Raw genomic sequence first — 13,228 nt, 5'->3', positions numbered from 1 at the left:
TGTATGGTTACAGGATAAATTAAGGGTGACTGTGTGAAAACAGGCTTTCTTTCTGTAACCTTATGATCCAACTTGAAACAACTTCACTGTTAATTTCTTCTGTCTGAATTTGTCTGAATTTTTACAGGTTTAACAGTTTTCTAAAGCTGTTATCCTGGCACTTAAATTGACTATCTTTTTAAATATTAAAATGAGGATAGCATAGTGATAAACTGCATAATTCAATCAATATTAATCTTCTCATATAGTTGTTCCATTGTCAGACTGCCTAAAATTTCAAACAAAACCAATTTTCTTCCAATGTACACATAAAACCCATTTTTTTAATGTGGAAAAAATTCTCTTTTAATAGTTTCCTTTAAAATATCTGATATGTTATGACTTACCAAATCTGCGTAGAACAGTAGAAATCTGGGGAATTTCAAAACAGCCACCTAGTCTAGTGTCCAGGTGAGAGAGAGAGAGAGAGAGAGAGAGAGAGAGAGAGAGAGAGAGAGAGAGAGAGAGAGAGAGAGAGAGAGAGAGAAAGAAAGCATAGCCACAAGTTCTGGCTAAGAGCACAGTGTTCCCACTTGAGCCCAGTCAAGCCTGGCTTCCTTAAGTTCCGACCATGCGGTGTGTTGGCTTTATAGGCAGGGGTCCTGTTCGGCAGGGCAGGCCTGAGTTGTTTGTAGCATCAGCTTTTAAGCAAGTAGCTCCAGCTGCATGCAACTGCTTGGGGCTACAGTCAGTCTGGCCTGAGACCAAGCTGACCTGGGCCTGAGCTAGGGAGCTGGACCGCTCAGGCCGGAAACCAGACCTGCCACCAAGCCAAGCCAAGCCAAGTGGTTTTTAATGGATTCTTGTCACATTGGGTACCAAATGTAGATGTAACCAACTGTCTTATTAAATAAGAAACAGAACCAATGCAAAGAAGAATGCCAAGAGATCACAGCTAAAAGCCTTACCTATCTGCTGCAGCTAGTCTCTTCAGCCAAGAGACCTCTCCAAAAGACCTACTTCCTGTCTGTTTGTCTTTATATAGACATTCTGTTCTGCCTTCTCATTGGTTGTAAACCCAACCACATGTCTGCCTTGTCACTGCCTGCTTGTACAGACCTCCAGGTCTTCTATGGTTGGTATTGAGATTAAAGGCGTGTGTCTCCAATGCTGGCTGTATCCTTGACCACACAGAGATTTACCTAGCTCTGCCTACCAAGTGTTGAGATTAAAGGCATGCACCACCACCACGGCTTTTGCTATGGCTCTAATAGCTCTGACCCCCGGCAACTTTATTTATTAACATACAAATAAAATCACATTTCAGGAAGCTGCTATACTGTACTAAAAATCAGCATCTCCTTCAAGAAGTTATTCATTTACTTATTTTACTAACATTCATGTTTCACATTTTTTGTTCAACCTGTTACTCCACAGCAATGGCAGTTTATGAGTTCCTTATTTTGATTGATTGCTATTTATGTGGGTAGTAAAATGTGAGAGATTAGTATCTTCCTTTAAGAGACCATAATTATATAGACACACTCAAATAAGGTAGTGTTACTGGAAAAAATTTGATAATATAGTGCAAGCCCTTAGTTAAAGTTATGAAAATTATAAAAATAGAGAAAAGTTTGATTGTGTTTTATTTTAAAATCAGACTACCTTAAGGGGTATTATACTCTGAAATTATGTTATGTCTCTCTTTAAACCAGTAAAATCTTTTTTTTCTTTTTATTATTATTTATTATTATTATTTACAACACTATTCAGTTCTACATAATAGCACAGATTCCTTGTTTCTCCCTTCCTGCCCCCATCCCCATCCCCCAGCACACCTCCCATTCCCACCTCCTCCAGATCCAGGTCTCCCCCAAGGACTGGGATCGACCTGATAGACTCAGTCTAGGCAGGTCCAGTCCCCTCCTCCCAGATTGAGCCAAGCATCCCTGCATAAGTCCCAGGTTTCAAACAACCAACCTGGTCCCACTGCCTGGATGCTCCCAAACAGATCAAGCCAATCAACTGTCTCACCTATTCAGAGGGCCTGATCCAGTTGGGAGCCCTCAGCCTTTGGTTCATAGATCATGTGTTTCATTCATTTGGTTATTTGTCCCTGTGCTTTATCCAACCTTGGTTTCAACAATTCTCGCTCATATAAACCCTCCTCTTTCTAGCTAATTAGACTCCCAGCACTCCACCCGGGGCCTAGCCGTGGATGTCTGCATCCAGATTCCTCAGTCCTTGGATGGGGTTTATGGCACAACTATTAGGGTGTCTGGCCATCCATCACCAGAGTAGGTCAGTCCAGGCTGTCTCTCGACCATTGCCAGCAGTCTTTTGTGGGGTATCTTTGTGGATTTCTGTGGGCCTCTTTAGCTCTTTTAAACCAGTAAAATCTTATCACTGATTTACATGTCTTGTTACTCAACCTTCCTGCGCAACCTCCACTCATGTATAACAAACAAACAAACAAATAACAACAAAACACCATAGAAAATTTCCAAGGGAGCTATGAAATTTAAGATATGAAATAAAATACACTCAGTCAAAAGATGACATAGAATAAGTGCTTTATAAAAGCACTGTATTGTGGAGGAAATTCTCATCATATTTGTAGGTTTCATCAGAATAATTATATTAGTATCAGAGAAAATTTCAATGTAAGCTTACCAAGACAGTGTTTAATCTTATAAACCAAGACAACGTAAAAATTTTTATTATCAAGAATCAACACACTGATATACAGTCTCCAGCAAATGGTTTTCTATTAAGAATTGTAAAATATTCTGGAACCTGTGGTTCAGGCTTGTGGGTTTAAGTTGCTCAGAAGAATCTAAGAGGATTAGATGTTTCAGACCACTCTGGGCTATGCACCAGACTGTTGTCTCAAAAACAAACCTAACAGTCAAGCAAACCAAGAAAGAGCAAAGAAATGCCAGAATTGTAAACCATCAATTGCTTTAAGCATAAATATGTGTAAAAATGTTATGCTGTAGTAATGTTCAGATCAGTAGCAAGTAACACTATTGTTCTCAGCAGCATAAGTAGGAACAGGATGAGAGAGTACAATGAAATTCATTTTGTCTTATGTCATTACAACATTCATTTCTGTTAACATGTACTCTCATTTGCTTCTATAAAACATTACTTTATGAACTAATTCCTTGAAGGCTTGTTTTACTTGTTGATTTCTCAATGTGTAAATAAAAGGGTTCAACATGGGAACAATTGAAGTGTTGAGAACAGCCACACCTTTGGTCAGTGATGCCCTTTCATTGGCAGAAGGTTTGACATACATGAAAATGCAGCTTCCATAAGAGATGGAGATGACAATCATGTGAGAAGAACAGGTGGAGAAAGCCTTTTTCCTCTGACTGGCAGATGGGAACCTCAGAATGGTGCTGATGATGCAGATGTACGACAGGATCACTAGAGCCAACGTGAATAGCAGAGTGACAAAAGCAAAGTAAAAGCCGATCATCTCTAGACTTGTATCTGAGCAGGAGAGCTGTAAGATGGGGAAGTAGTCACAGGAGAAGTGATCGATGACATTAGAAGCACAGAAGTCTAACTTGAGGACCAGCATGAGTGGTGGGAAGATGGTCAGAAATTCTGCCAGCCATGAGGCGAGGACAAGAAGGGTGCAAACTTTCTGGCTCATGATGGTGGTGTAATGCAGTGGTTTGCAGATGGCGACATAGCGATCATAAGACATAGCAGTTAGAAGAAAGAACTCAGACACCCCATGGAGATGAAGAAAAATAACTGAGTTGTTATAGGAAATTGTCTTGACTTTAGTAATTATTGCCAAAAATCTGGGATGGAAACACTGGTGAATATAATTTCTAAGAAGGAGAAATTCTGGAGGAAGAAATACATAGGAGTCTTTAAGTGAGAGTTCAGCAGCGTGAGGATGACAATGGTTAGGTTTCCAGTGATACTTAGTATGTAGCAATGAATAAAAAGATAAAAATTACAACCTGAAGCTCTGGATCATCTGATGCCCAAGAGTACAAACTCGGTGATCACAGAATGGTTTTTCATACTGATTACGTTAACAGAATCTAGTGATAAAAAAGAAATCAAAGTATAAATTTAATACAGAAGAACTGAAAAGTTAAATATTGGTATTACTATATGCAATGAGCTGAAGCAATAGGAATCTTTCTATAGGTTTTTTTTCACTAAATCTTTTCATTCCTACTAAAATATATACAGTCATACAGTTATATAAAATATGTTGTATGTACAATTGAAAAAGAACATGTATTTGTTTTTGCGTAAAGTCACCTTCATTATTTTTACACAAAATATCTATGTTTAGAAACTGGAGGTAGCCCTTCAAATCACAAATTCTTGCAATGTACCTCACTCAACTTTATATGTAAATTTTTATTAAGACATTTTTTTCAGATTTCGTACAGTTTGTGAAATTATGCTGAACAGATATTTAATTAATTTAAAAATCTAATGCCATTTCCAAGCTTCTGTAATTTATTAGTAGAAAATAATCACATAACCACATCTACCAAGCCACTCTCCTCTTATAATTACTTTTATTCTTAGTATGTATCAGTTTAAAACGACCATGGAAAAACATGTTTGGCACCATGGGAATACAGGACTGGATGAGCTTTGCTTATAAAAAAAGTGTTGGCTAAGATCAAGGGTAGTATCTATTCTTATCATGTTCTTAATCTAAAAGAATAAAAGTCCAAGTCAGAGAGATTAATTACAATATAGATAGAGATGAGTAATGTCTATGACAGTGGGATGCATTTATGTCATTTTATATATATTTTTTTTTGGCTAAGATCACTCTGGGCTTTTCTTGCAAACTTTTCTGGGTACAAGGAAAATTTTAAGGTCCTTTTTCCCAAATCTCAAAGGACACCATCACCCTTCTTTTCAAGGACTGATCAGAATACATAAGATTTTCTATAAGATTTACTTTATACAAACCACAAAGCTCTACACTGTACCATCCTGACTCCAATCCCTTCTATTCTTTCCTATTACTTATCAAACAACATAGAATCTGTGAATTTTCAATCATATTTTCTTGTATAATTTTCAATCATATTTGTTGTATAATTTCCTGTATGAGCAACACATCAGATGGTAGATGTGAATGGTAAAGCTAATGATTGGTATTATTTAACTTACTATTTTCTGTCTTGCTCTTAGCATTGTCTCTATTTAGGAATATATGTAATAAACATACATATTTATCATTAATATGTCCTAAAACTACAGATTAAAAAGCAGAGACTTATTGTGGTTTGAACAATGATTGAAATATACTGAAAATGTAAAAGAAGTAGTAATAAGTAATATTTTAAAATTCTTGCACTTTTTCCAATAAAACAAGCCTTTAGATGTCAGAAAAATCTGCATTTATTCCTAAGTATGGAGCATATGCTTGATATGTCTGATGACACCATCAAACATGTAATCCTTAATTAGTCTTTACTTACTTAAAAACAAGATGAAATTACTCATAGTATTCTTTGAAATAAAGGTTTGTCATCCAGCTTATTCTTGTCTCTATCACAAAAAAGTGTCACATAGGAAAAAGCACAGGCTGGATTGCTTGTGAGCTATCTGGCAGTCTCATAACTAAAAAATATTTCTCTTTAATACTTTTTTTTTCACAGAAACAGACCTATGACTCAAATTCTAAAGCTTGCTATAGTAATCATAAGAATTCTTCAAGCAAATTTATCAGGGAAACATTTCAAAGCACCCTGGATAAGTTAGCTTGAATACTGCACAAAGATAGAAGAACTTTACTTTCTCTAACCAGTGCAGAAATCCTTCAAGACTAGATTAATGAAAGGAAGGATTCAAGCAGACATAGGTTCATAAGATGTTGTAGTGTCATAACACATCTTCTGGACAGCCAAACAATATAAAGAGACAATGGAAAAACTGTACAAATCAGTTGATAATCTGACCTGTCTTACCTTGGCCAAACTAAATTTTCCCATTAAGCAGATAGATTCAGTATATACAGTGAAGGTAATTTATTCTTGATGCCTCTGGATTAGCTAAATCCAATCCTACAATGACTCTTTGAACACAGGACACTTATTTTATTCATTAGTAAATCTCTCCCGCATAGTGAAAAAGTGACAAAAACCAAATATCTTTAAAATTAGAATTGTACTTCAGCTGTATTTTATTTTGAATTTTATAATTAACATATGAAAATTTAGTATTACAGTAGTATATAGGAACCTATCAATGTATTTCCTACGAGGTTTTCATTAGCCTCAAGGCTTCAAATTTACCAGCATAAAAACAGACTTTTCTATCAAATATTTTTATGTATTAAGGTATATTTTATTTAATCCATGTTAAAAATTTCACAAGGACAATAATATTACTATTATGTCTCATTAAATATTCTGCAACTCTCTTGTTCTGTCATTTTTTAGTACACAGTACTGATGGTATTCTTGTCACATTATCTAGACAAACTCCATTCTTGTGTAACTTCTATGTTGGATACTCAAGGAGTCTTATATGCAATTCATTAATTTAATTTTTGTTTAAGAACAGGGAATTTGGTGTAGTTCACCTCAGTGGTTATAATACTGCATTACATTCTGTCTTTTGCATACATTTGTGACAATTATTGGTACAATGTATGTATAAACTAACTTTTGATAGATATTTCATTTCCCTCCTACAAATTATAAGTCCTTGACCTTACACACTAATTAAAATTGGAAATACTTAAAAATTTTATAAGTAAATGAACAAAATAATATCCTAATTCATTTCATTAAAAAGGTGGTTTCATTCAAATAAGAGCATACTTCTTGTGTTTGATATATAGAAATCCAATTTAATTGGATTTAATTGACATTTCTAAAGGAGTAGAATTTAATTGACATTTCTAAAAATATCTTGTAGTTATAAAATAGGATTTTGAAAACATTAAACAAATCAATGTGCAAAAGTTTCATCACAGGGTAGTTTCTGTGTATGTTTCTAGCATGAATTATACAACTCCAAAACTTTCAATATGAGTGCATAACATGAGTATCTGAAGAAGCAGGAAAATAAATGAGGTCACTAGAGGGGCTAATAGATAAGGTAATGGCAGGATACACATGAAAGGAAATGGGAAAAAAAACAGTGGTCTAATTAGGGAAGGAGGAGGGAGATGAGAAGAGAAGGGTAAGGTAACAGGTTGGAAAACTTTTAAGGAATTCTACTATTAACTATCTAACAATATTTGCAATATGTGCAAGTCTGTGTATACATGCACCTATATAGTTTAAATGAAATTTTCTCATCTGGGATGACAACCTTCCTCTGAAGAACATAGACCCCCAACACCAGGCATGAGAAGTTCCTTTTTGAGTTGTGGTCAGGATGATCTAAGAGATTCCAGAACATTACAGGCTGTTGCTTTAGTCCTAGGGTAGCTCCATTATTGGAGTTAAGTCTCTATTGTTGGAAACACCATTTATTTTGAACACAGAGCCCAGAGGCCCCGAGCTGGATCTGAACTGGATGCTTCCTCCCTGAAGACTAGCTTTCATGGTACCACAAGGCACCATTAAAGATTCCAAAGGAGGGAAATAACCAATAGTCCTACTCATTTATGATGCCTATGAACCCAGCAAGGACGAGCATGGCATGATAACTCTAAGAATACAGTAGGGGTACATGTTCTTGGCACTAATCAACATCTCTTTAGTTGGACTTAAGGCCTGCTCAACAATAGGGGTATCATGAATGGTACTGGAAACCTAGACAATTATCCAGGGCTAGTGAAGTCATAAATCTTGAAGGGGAACCTATAACTACGACTTTATAAAACCAGCACAATCACTAGATATAAAAATATTTTAGCTGGGTAGTGGCGGCACATGCCTTTAATCCCAGCACTCGGAGGCAGAGCCAAGTGGATCTCTGTGAGTTCGAGGCCAGCCTGGTCTACAGAGCAAGATCCAGGACAGGCACCAAAACTACATAGAGAAACCATGTCTTTAAACACCCCTCACCCCCCAAAATTATATATTTGTCCTTATACCCTCAGATGTGCATTTCTCACTTATCATCAAGGAAATTTCTCTCTAAAACAGATGCGACCCTTACAGAAAGTCACAACTAATAAAAATGCAGTTGTGGAGACAGTTCCAATAGATACAGCTACAACAAAATTGCTTCACATAAGGCTCGATAATTACAGGAGAGGAGCCAGAAAGATTGTACTAGCTAGGAAAACAGGAAGTTTGAAGTGAGATTGCGTCCTCTTGAAATGTCCGAGAAGCTACACCAATAAAGTCCTACCAACATAGCTGCCTTAACAAGACCCGAACAAGATGGCACCCTTAGACATATCAGCACTGAAGGAGAAGAGCTCATGAGGTCTTCCCTGATGAAGAACTATAGGCAACTCAGGAGTGCTGGAAGTGGGAGAAGTCTTACCCAGGGAAGAGCACACCAATGGTTTTCAACACCAAGTGGTCAGCCCTGAGAACATGTATATACAAGTAGCATTGTGTGTGTAAACACTTAAAGAAAAAAGGTCAAATTTGAAGAGAGCAAGAGGAATGCATGTAAAGGGTTGCAGAGAGAAAAACAAGGAGCGAAATAATGTAATTATAACAAAAAAATGATACAAAGTTTTTCATATTCTCTAAAAATAGACATCTTCATTATTGTTTTTTTTCGTGTTCATGAATTGCCTATTAAATGTTTACTTTCAGTTGGAAGCTATTTATATTTATTAATATATGTTTTTTATATATATAACTATTGTAATATGTTTTAAAGAATATTATTTTTTAAGTTCTTTGTGGCATTGTTCAAGTACAAAGGATGGACCAATCTTAGATGAATTCTTCTTGGCCAATTTTTTAAGATATTTTTCTCTACATATCTCATTTTACATAAATATTCCTGTATATTTACAACATTTTGTGTTTTTATGTTTCAGTAGTTAATCTAACTTTAACTACTATTGTTGTTGAAGAAGTTGTATGTAACAATTAATGAAAAAGAAGTCATAAATTTGAAAAGGAGTAAGGAGAGTATATGAAAGGGTTTGGAGGCAGCAATGGAAGGGGAAAAGTACAATATTAAATCAGAAAATAAAAGGAATAATTTAAAAAACTAATTCATCAACAATTTAGAATAGAAAATTTTGATTTTGACTCACGGTTTCAACTGTTAGCAATGGGATTATGTGGTAGAGTAGAACAGTTTAGATTATGTAGCCAATTTAGACCAGATAACCCAAGAGGAATAATTCTTGCACTAGATGGTTTTCTCCTTTTCAATTTTAGTCCATATAAATTTATCTGTGAACATTGTGGCCAATATTAGGGGTGTGTCTTCCTTATTAGTTAATCCCTTGGAAAATGCCTTCACAGTATAAACAGAAAAGTGCTTCATTAACCTTCAGGTGACTTTCAATCCATTCAAGGTGACAATCAAGATTAACACTGAATTTCATAATGTTAATAGTCTGTGTCTCTTTCTAATGCTAGTTAGTCTTGGTAGGGGTTTATCAATTTAATTGGTCATTTTAAAACCACAGCTTATGGTTTCATTGAATTTTCCTAGCTAATCCTTTACTATTTGCTATAGTATTCATTATTTATTCCCTTCCTCTCACAGAGTATGAACCCTAGTTATGATGCTAATTGTATGCATTTAATTTTAAGTATACATCTATTTGTGTAGATATAGTGTGATTTATTATCATGCATGCACATACACACATACACACACACTTTCTCACATGTGGTAAAATTTAATTGTTTTCCAAATATACCTTTGATTTTTAAAGTCCTATTTAATTAATCTTCAATTTTGTCACATTTTGAATTTCATATAGTATAAGATATTTTCATTTTTCCAACTTTTTAATGCATTGGCTATTTACAACAATATTGTTTCATTTCTCACATATTTTCTTTTTTTAGTTTTTAATTTGTAAAAGAGTTTATTTTAGTTAACGGTTCACGATGTGGGGATGTCAAGGCAGCAGGAGCTTAAACCAGCAAGTCACATTATGTCAACAACCAGGAAACAGAGAGATGAATACTAACTAGTGCTCAATTACTACTTCCTGTGACCAGGATCCCCGCTCTGACATGGATGGTCTGCCCACATCAACATGATAACCCCCATGGGTATTCCCAGAGGTCCATATCCTACTTTTATATCTTTTATTTGAATTAGTAATTTCTAGTTGATTCCATTATGACCTGTATATAAAATTGTATAATGTCTAGTCCTTCAGTTTGTAATATCTAGATTAGAGCTGGTCTTTATTGTTGAATATTTCATGGTCCCTTGGGAATATTATCCAATGACTATAGTAAGTGAAGGATGGATATAGAAGAAACACAACAAGAACATTTATGATCTAAAAATCTAAGTTTTAGAGAGCATATAAATATAAATATATATATATATATTATTAATATTATCATGTTAACAGAGAACCAGGAAGGTTAATTTGCTTACTTTGTATAGAAAGGTTGAATAGTAGGATTGTGACTGGTAGTGTGTTCTATAGGGCATTGGATATTGAGATAGTAATATATAATAGGATTTACGTCTAAACTGCAGAGGTGTAGATTTGGTTGATAAGGGCACAATGTAATAAAGACATGATAAATTAAAAAATTTGAGGGGTGTTAATTACGCTAGAAGAGAATGATTAAATATGAGAGTGAGATTTAGTTTTGATACATGTTAAATTTAATTAATCTCTTTTCCCCTTTCCCTTTCTTCCCTTTATCCCTCCTGGATACCTTCATTCGACCCCTCCCACGCCCCTCCTCAAATTGACAGTCTCTTTTTAAAATTATTATTGTTTTATACATATACATGTATGTGCAAATATATAAATATTTCTGTGTCTGGTTTTTTTTGTGTGTGTGTACTTGAAAAGTGAAAAGACCTATTACTGAAGCAAGTACCACAGACCTAGAAGACAGAAATGAGACATAATCAGAAAAATTCAAAAACAGAGTTGGCTACAATAGAACTTCATCTATTTGTATCCCCAGCAGATCTTGTATAATATAGAGGGACAGCCTCAAAATTATACATCCCAGGGCTCAGGAAGAGAACTACTAACGGTGAGGACTATTTTCAGGAAATAGAATCTCAGCACCCGAGCTCTATAGTCCACTTGCTTTAATTCCTCTGGCATAACATCATTTATACACAGCTTCAGTTCTGTTCTCATGTCTAGCTCCTTTCTTGCCTGATTTCTCTATATTTATCTACTGTTCCCTCTAGGTTCTATCTTAATTCCTTCATATAGTTCTGTCCCTTCTAGGTTCTCATCTATCTAGTTCTTCCCCTATCAGCTCCTCTCCATCTCCTTCTCTCTATTCTGGCTCTTCCTCATCTTTTTCTTCCCCATCTGGCTCTTCCTTATCTTCCATCTCGTTCCTCTAGTCCTCTTTTAGCCCTTCAATCTAGTTCTTCCCCATCTCAGTTCGTTCCTCTCAGTTCTTACCCATCTAGTCTTCCATTCTCTTTTCTCTTCTCCTCTCTATGCCCTGGAAGTTCCGGTATATAAAGGGAGAGTCCGAGCTAAATTGTGTAAAGCTATTACTTAACATCCACCTCTCCTAGGCGGTGTCCCCTTGTGGAATTTATCATAAGTCAGGAGACTTGCATGTGGGCTGTTATCATTGTTAGTCCTCGGAATTGGGCGCCCCCCCCCCGGCCGGTATCTCCTTGTGGAATTAAGTCAGGAGACATGCAGGTGGCTGTTATCATTGTTAGTCTGGGAAGTTGGGCACCCACCTGGTGATGTTTCCTGTAGTCCTTGAAAGTGGCTAAGGGAGATAATCTGATTCCAGAGAAAGCCTTTCCTGAGGCTCTTCTCCAAATACCTGGAATGTGTATGTTCAGAGAGTGATCAGTCCACACTGTTAGCCTTCTTTAGGGAAAAGTCAATTGGGAAAGCTATGAACACACTGATTTTCATAACAGAATACAGCTGATATATAGCAAGCCAAGTAACACCAAAAACTCCTTGGGATTGGCTTCCTCTGGAGGAATTCCCTGATCCTCCAGGTAGTGACTTTGCCATAACCAGCTTGAGTTCTTATGATATATTCCTGTGTCCCACAGCAAGCAGAGTGTACAGTGTTTATATCAATTGGCAGTTTTATCTTATACAAGCTCTTGGCTACAGGACCAATTACAAAATAATAGTTATTATTTGCTTTGTTTTTTCTTCTCCAACAGCTTTCTGGGGATTTTCCATTTCACCTTATTTTAGAACCATGAAGTAAGGGCATTGTGACAGTTAATATATGATGCTCAAATAATTTTTGGGATGTCTGTGAGTATGTGTCTCAGAGAGATCACCATGTAATTGGTACACTGTCTGGAAAGGTATTTTCCCCATTTGGGTAAGCATTGTCCTATCTGTTGCTGACTATTATAGGAAAAAATGACAGAAGAGTGAACTTTCCTTCTGTGATGAGTCTTATCCATTATTAATGACCTAAAAGTTTTGATAGTAGTGTAGCTAGAGTTTTCCTGCCTTGCCCATAGTCAGGACAAATCTTTGTCACCCGCCAGTCCACAGCCACTCAGACCCAACCAAGTAAACACAGAGACTTTTTATTGCTTACAAACTAATTGCTGTGGCAGGCTTCTTGCTAACTCTCTTTATAGCTTAATTAATCCATTTCCATAAATCTATACCGTTGCCACGTGGCTGGTGGCTTACCGGCATCTTCACATGCTGCTGGTCATGGTGGTGGCTGGCAGTGTCTCTCCGCCTCAGCCTTCCACTTCCCAGAATTCTCCTCTCTCCTTGTCCACTACTTCCTGCCTGGCAACTGGCTAATCAGTGTTTTATTTATTGACCAATCAGAACAATTTTGACATACAGACCATCCCAAGCATAGTAGCTTTACAAATTTATGAAAAAACATAGATTTTTTATAAGGTTTTGGATGGTATTTATTGTTTATATAAGCACCATGGCTACCATATGTTGAGTAAACTGAAAAGTCCATCTCTTCCTACCCTTAGATAGTCCTCATGCCTAAAGTCTCGAATCAGGTATGAAGTCACTGGGCCCTCCTTCTCAGTTTGTAAAAGCCCAATTCCCTTAATAAACCTCTCTGATGTATCTGATAGCTACTGCTGCTGTGGAGACAGCTTCCAGCAGTACCCAGTGAAGAGAGGACACACACACACACACACACACACACACACACACAACACACACACTCTG

General features: G+C 36.3%; 1 pseudogene; it reads right to left on the bottom strand.

The window, feature by feature from the left end:
• Positions 1–3,106: 3,106 nt before the first annotated feature.
• On the bottom strand, positions 3,107–4,026 carry LOC114681806 (annotated as a pseudogene).
• Between the last annotated feature and the right edge of the window lie 9,202 nt (positions 4,027–13,228).

This window comes from Peromyscus leucopus, chromosome 18 (genome assembly GCF_004664715.2).
Source record: "Peromyscus leucopus breed LL Stock chromosome 18, UCI_PerLeu_2.1, whole genome shotgun sequence".
Taxonomy (NCBI): Eukaryota; Metazoa; Chordata; class Mammalia; order Rodentia; family Cricetidae; genus Peromyscus; species Peromyscus leucopus.
This window is presented reverse-complemented; position numbering and strand designations above follow the sequence as displayed.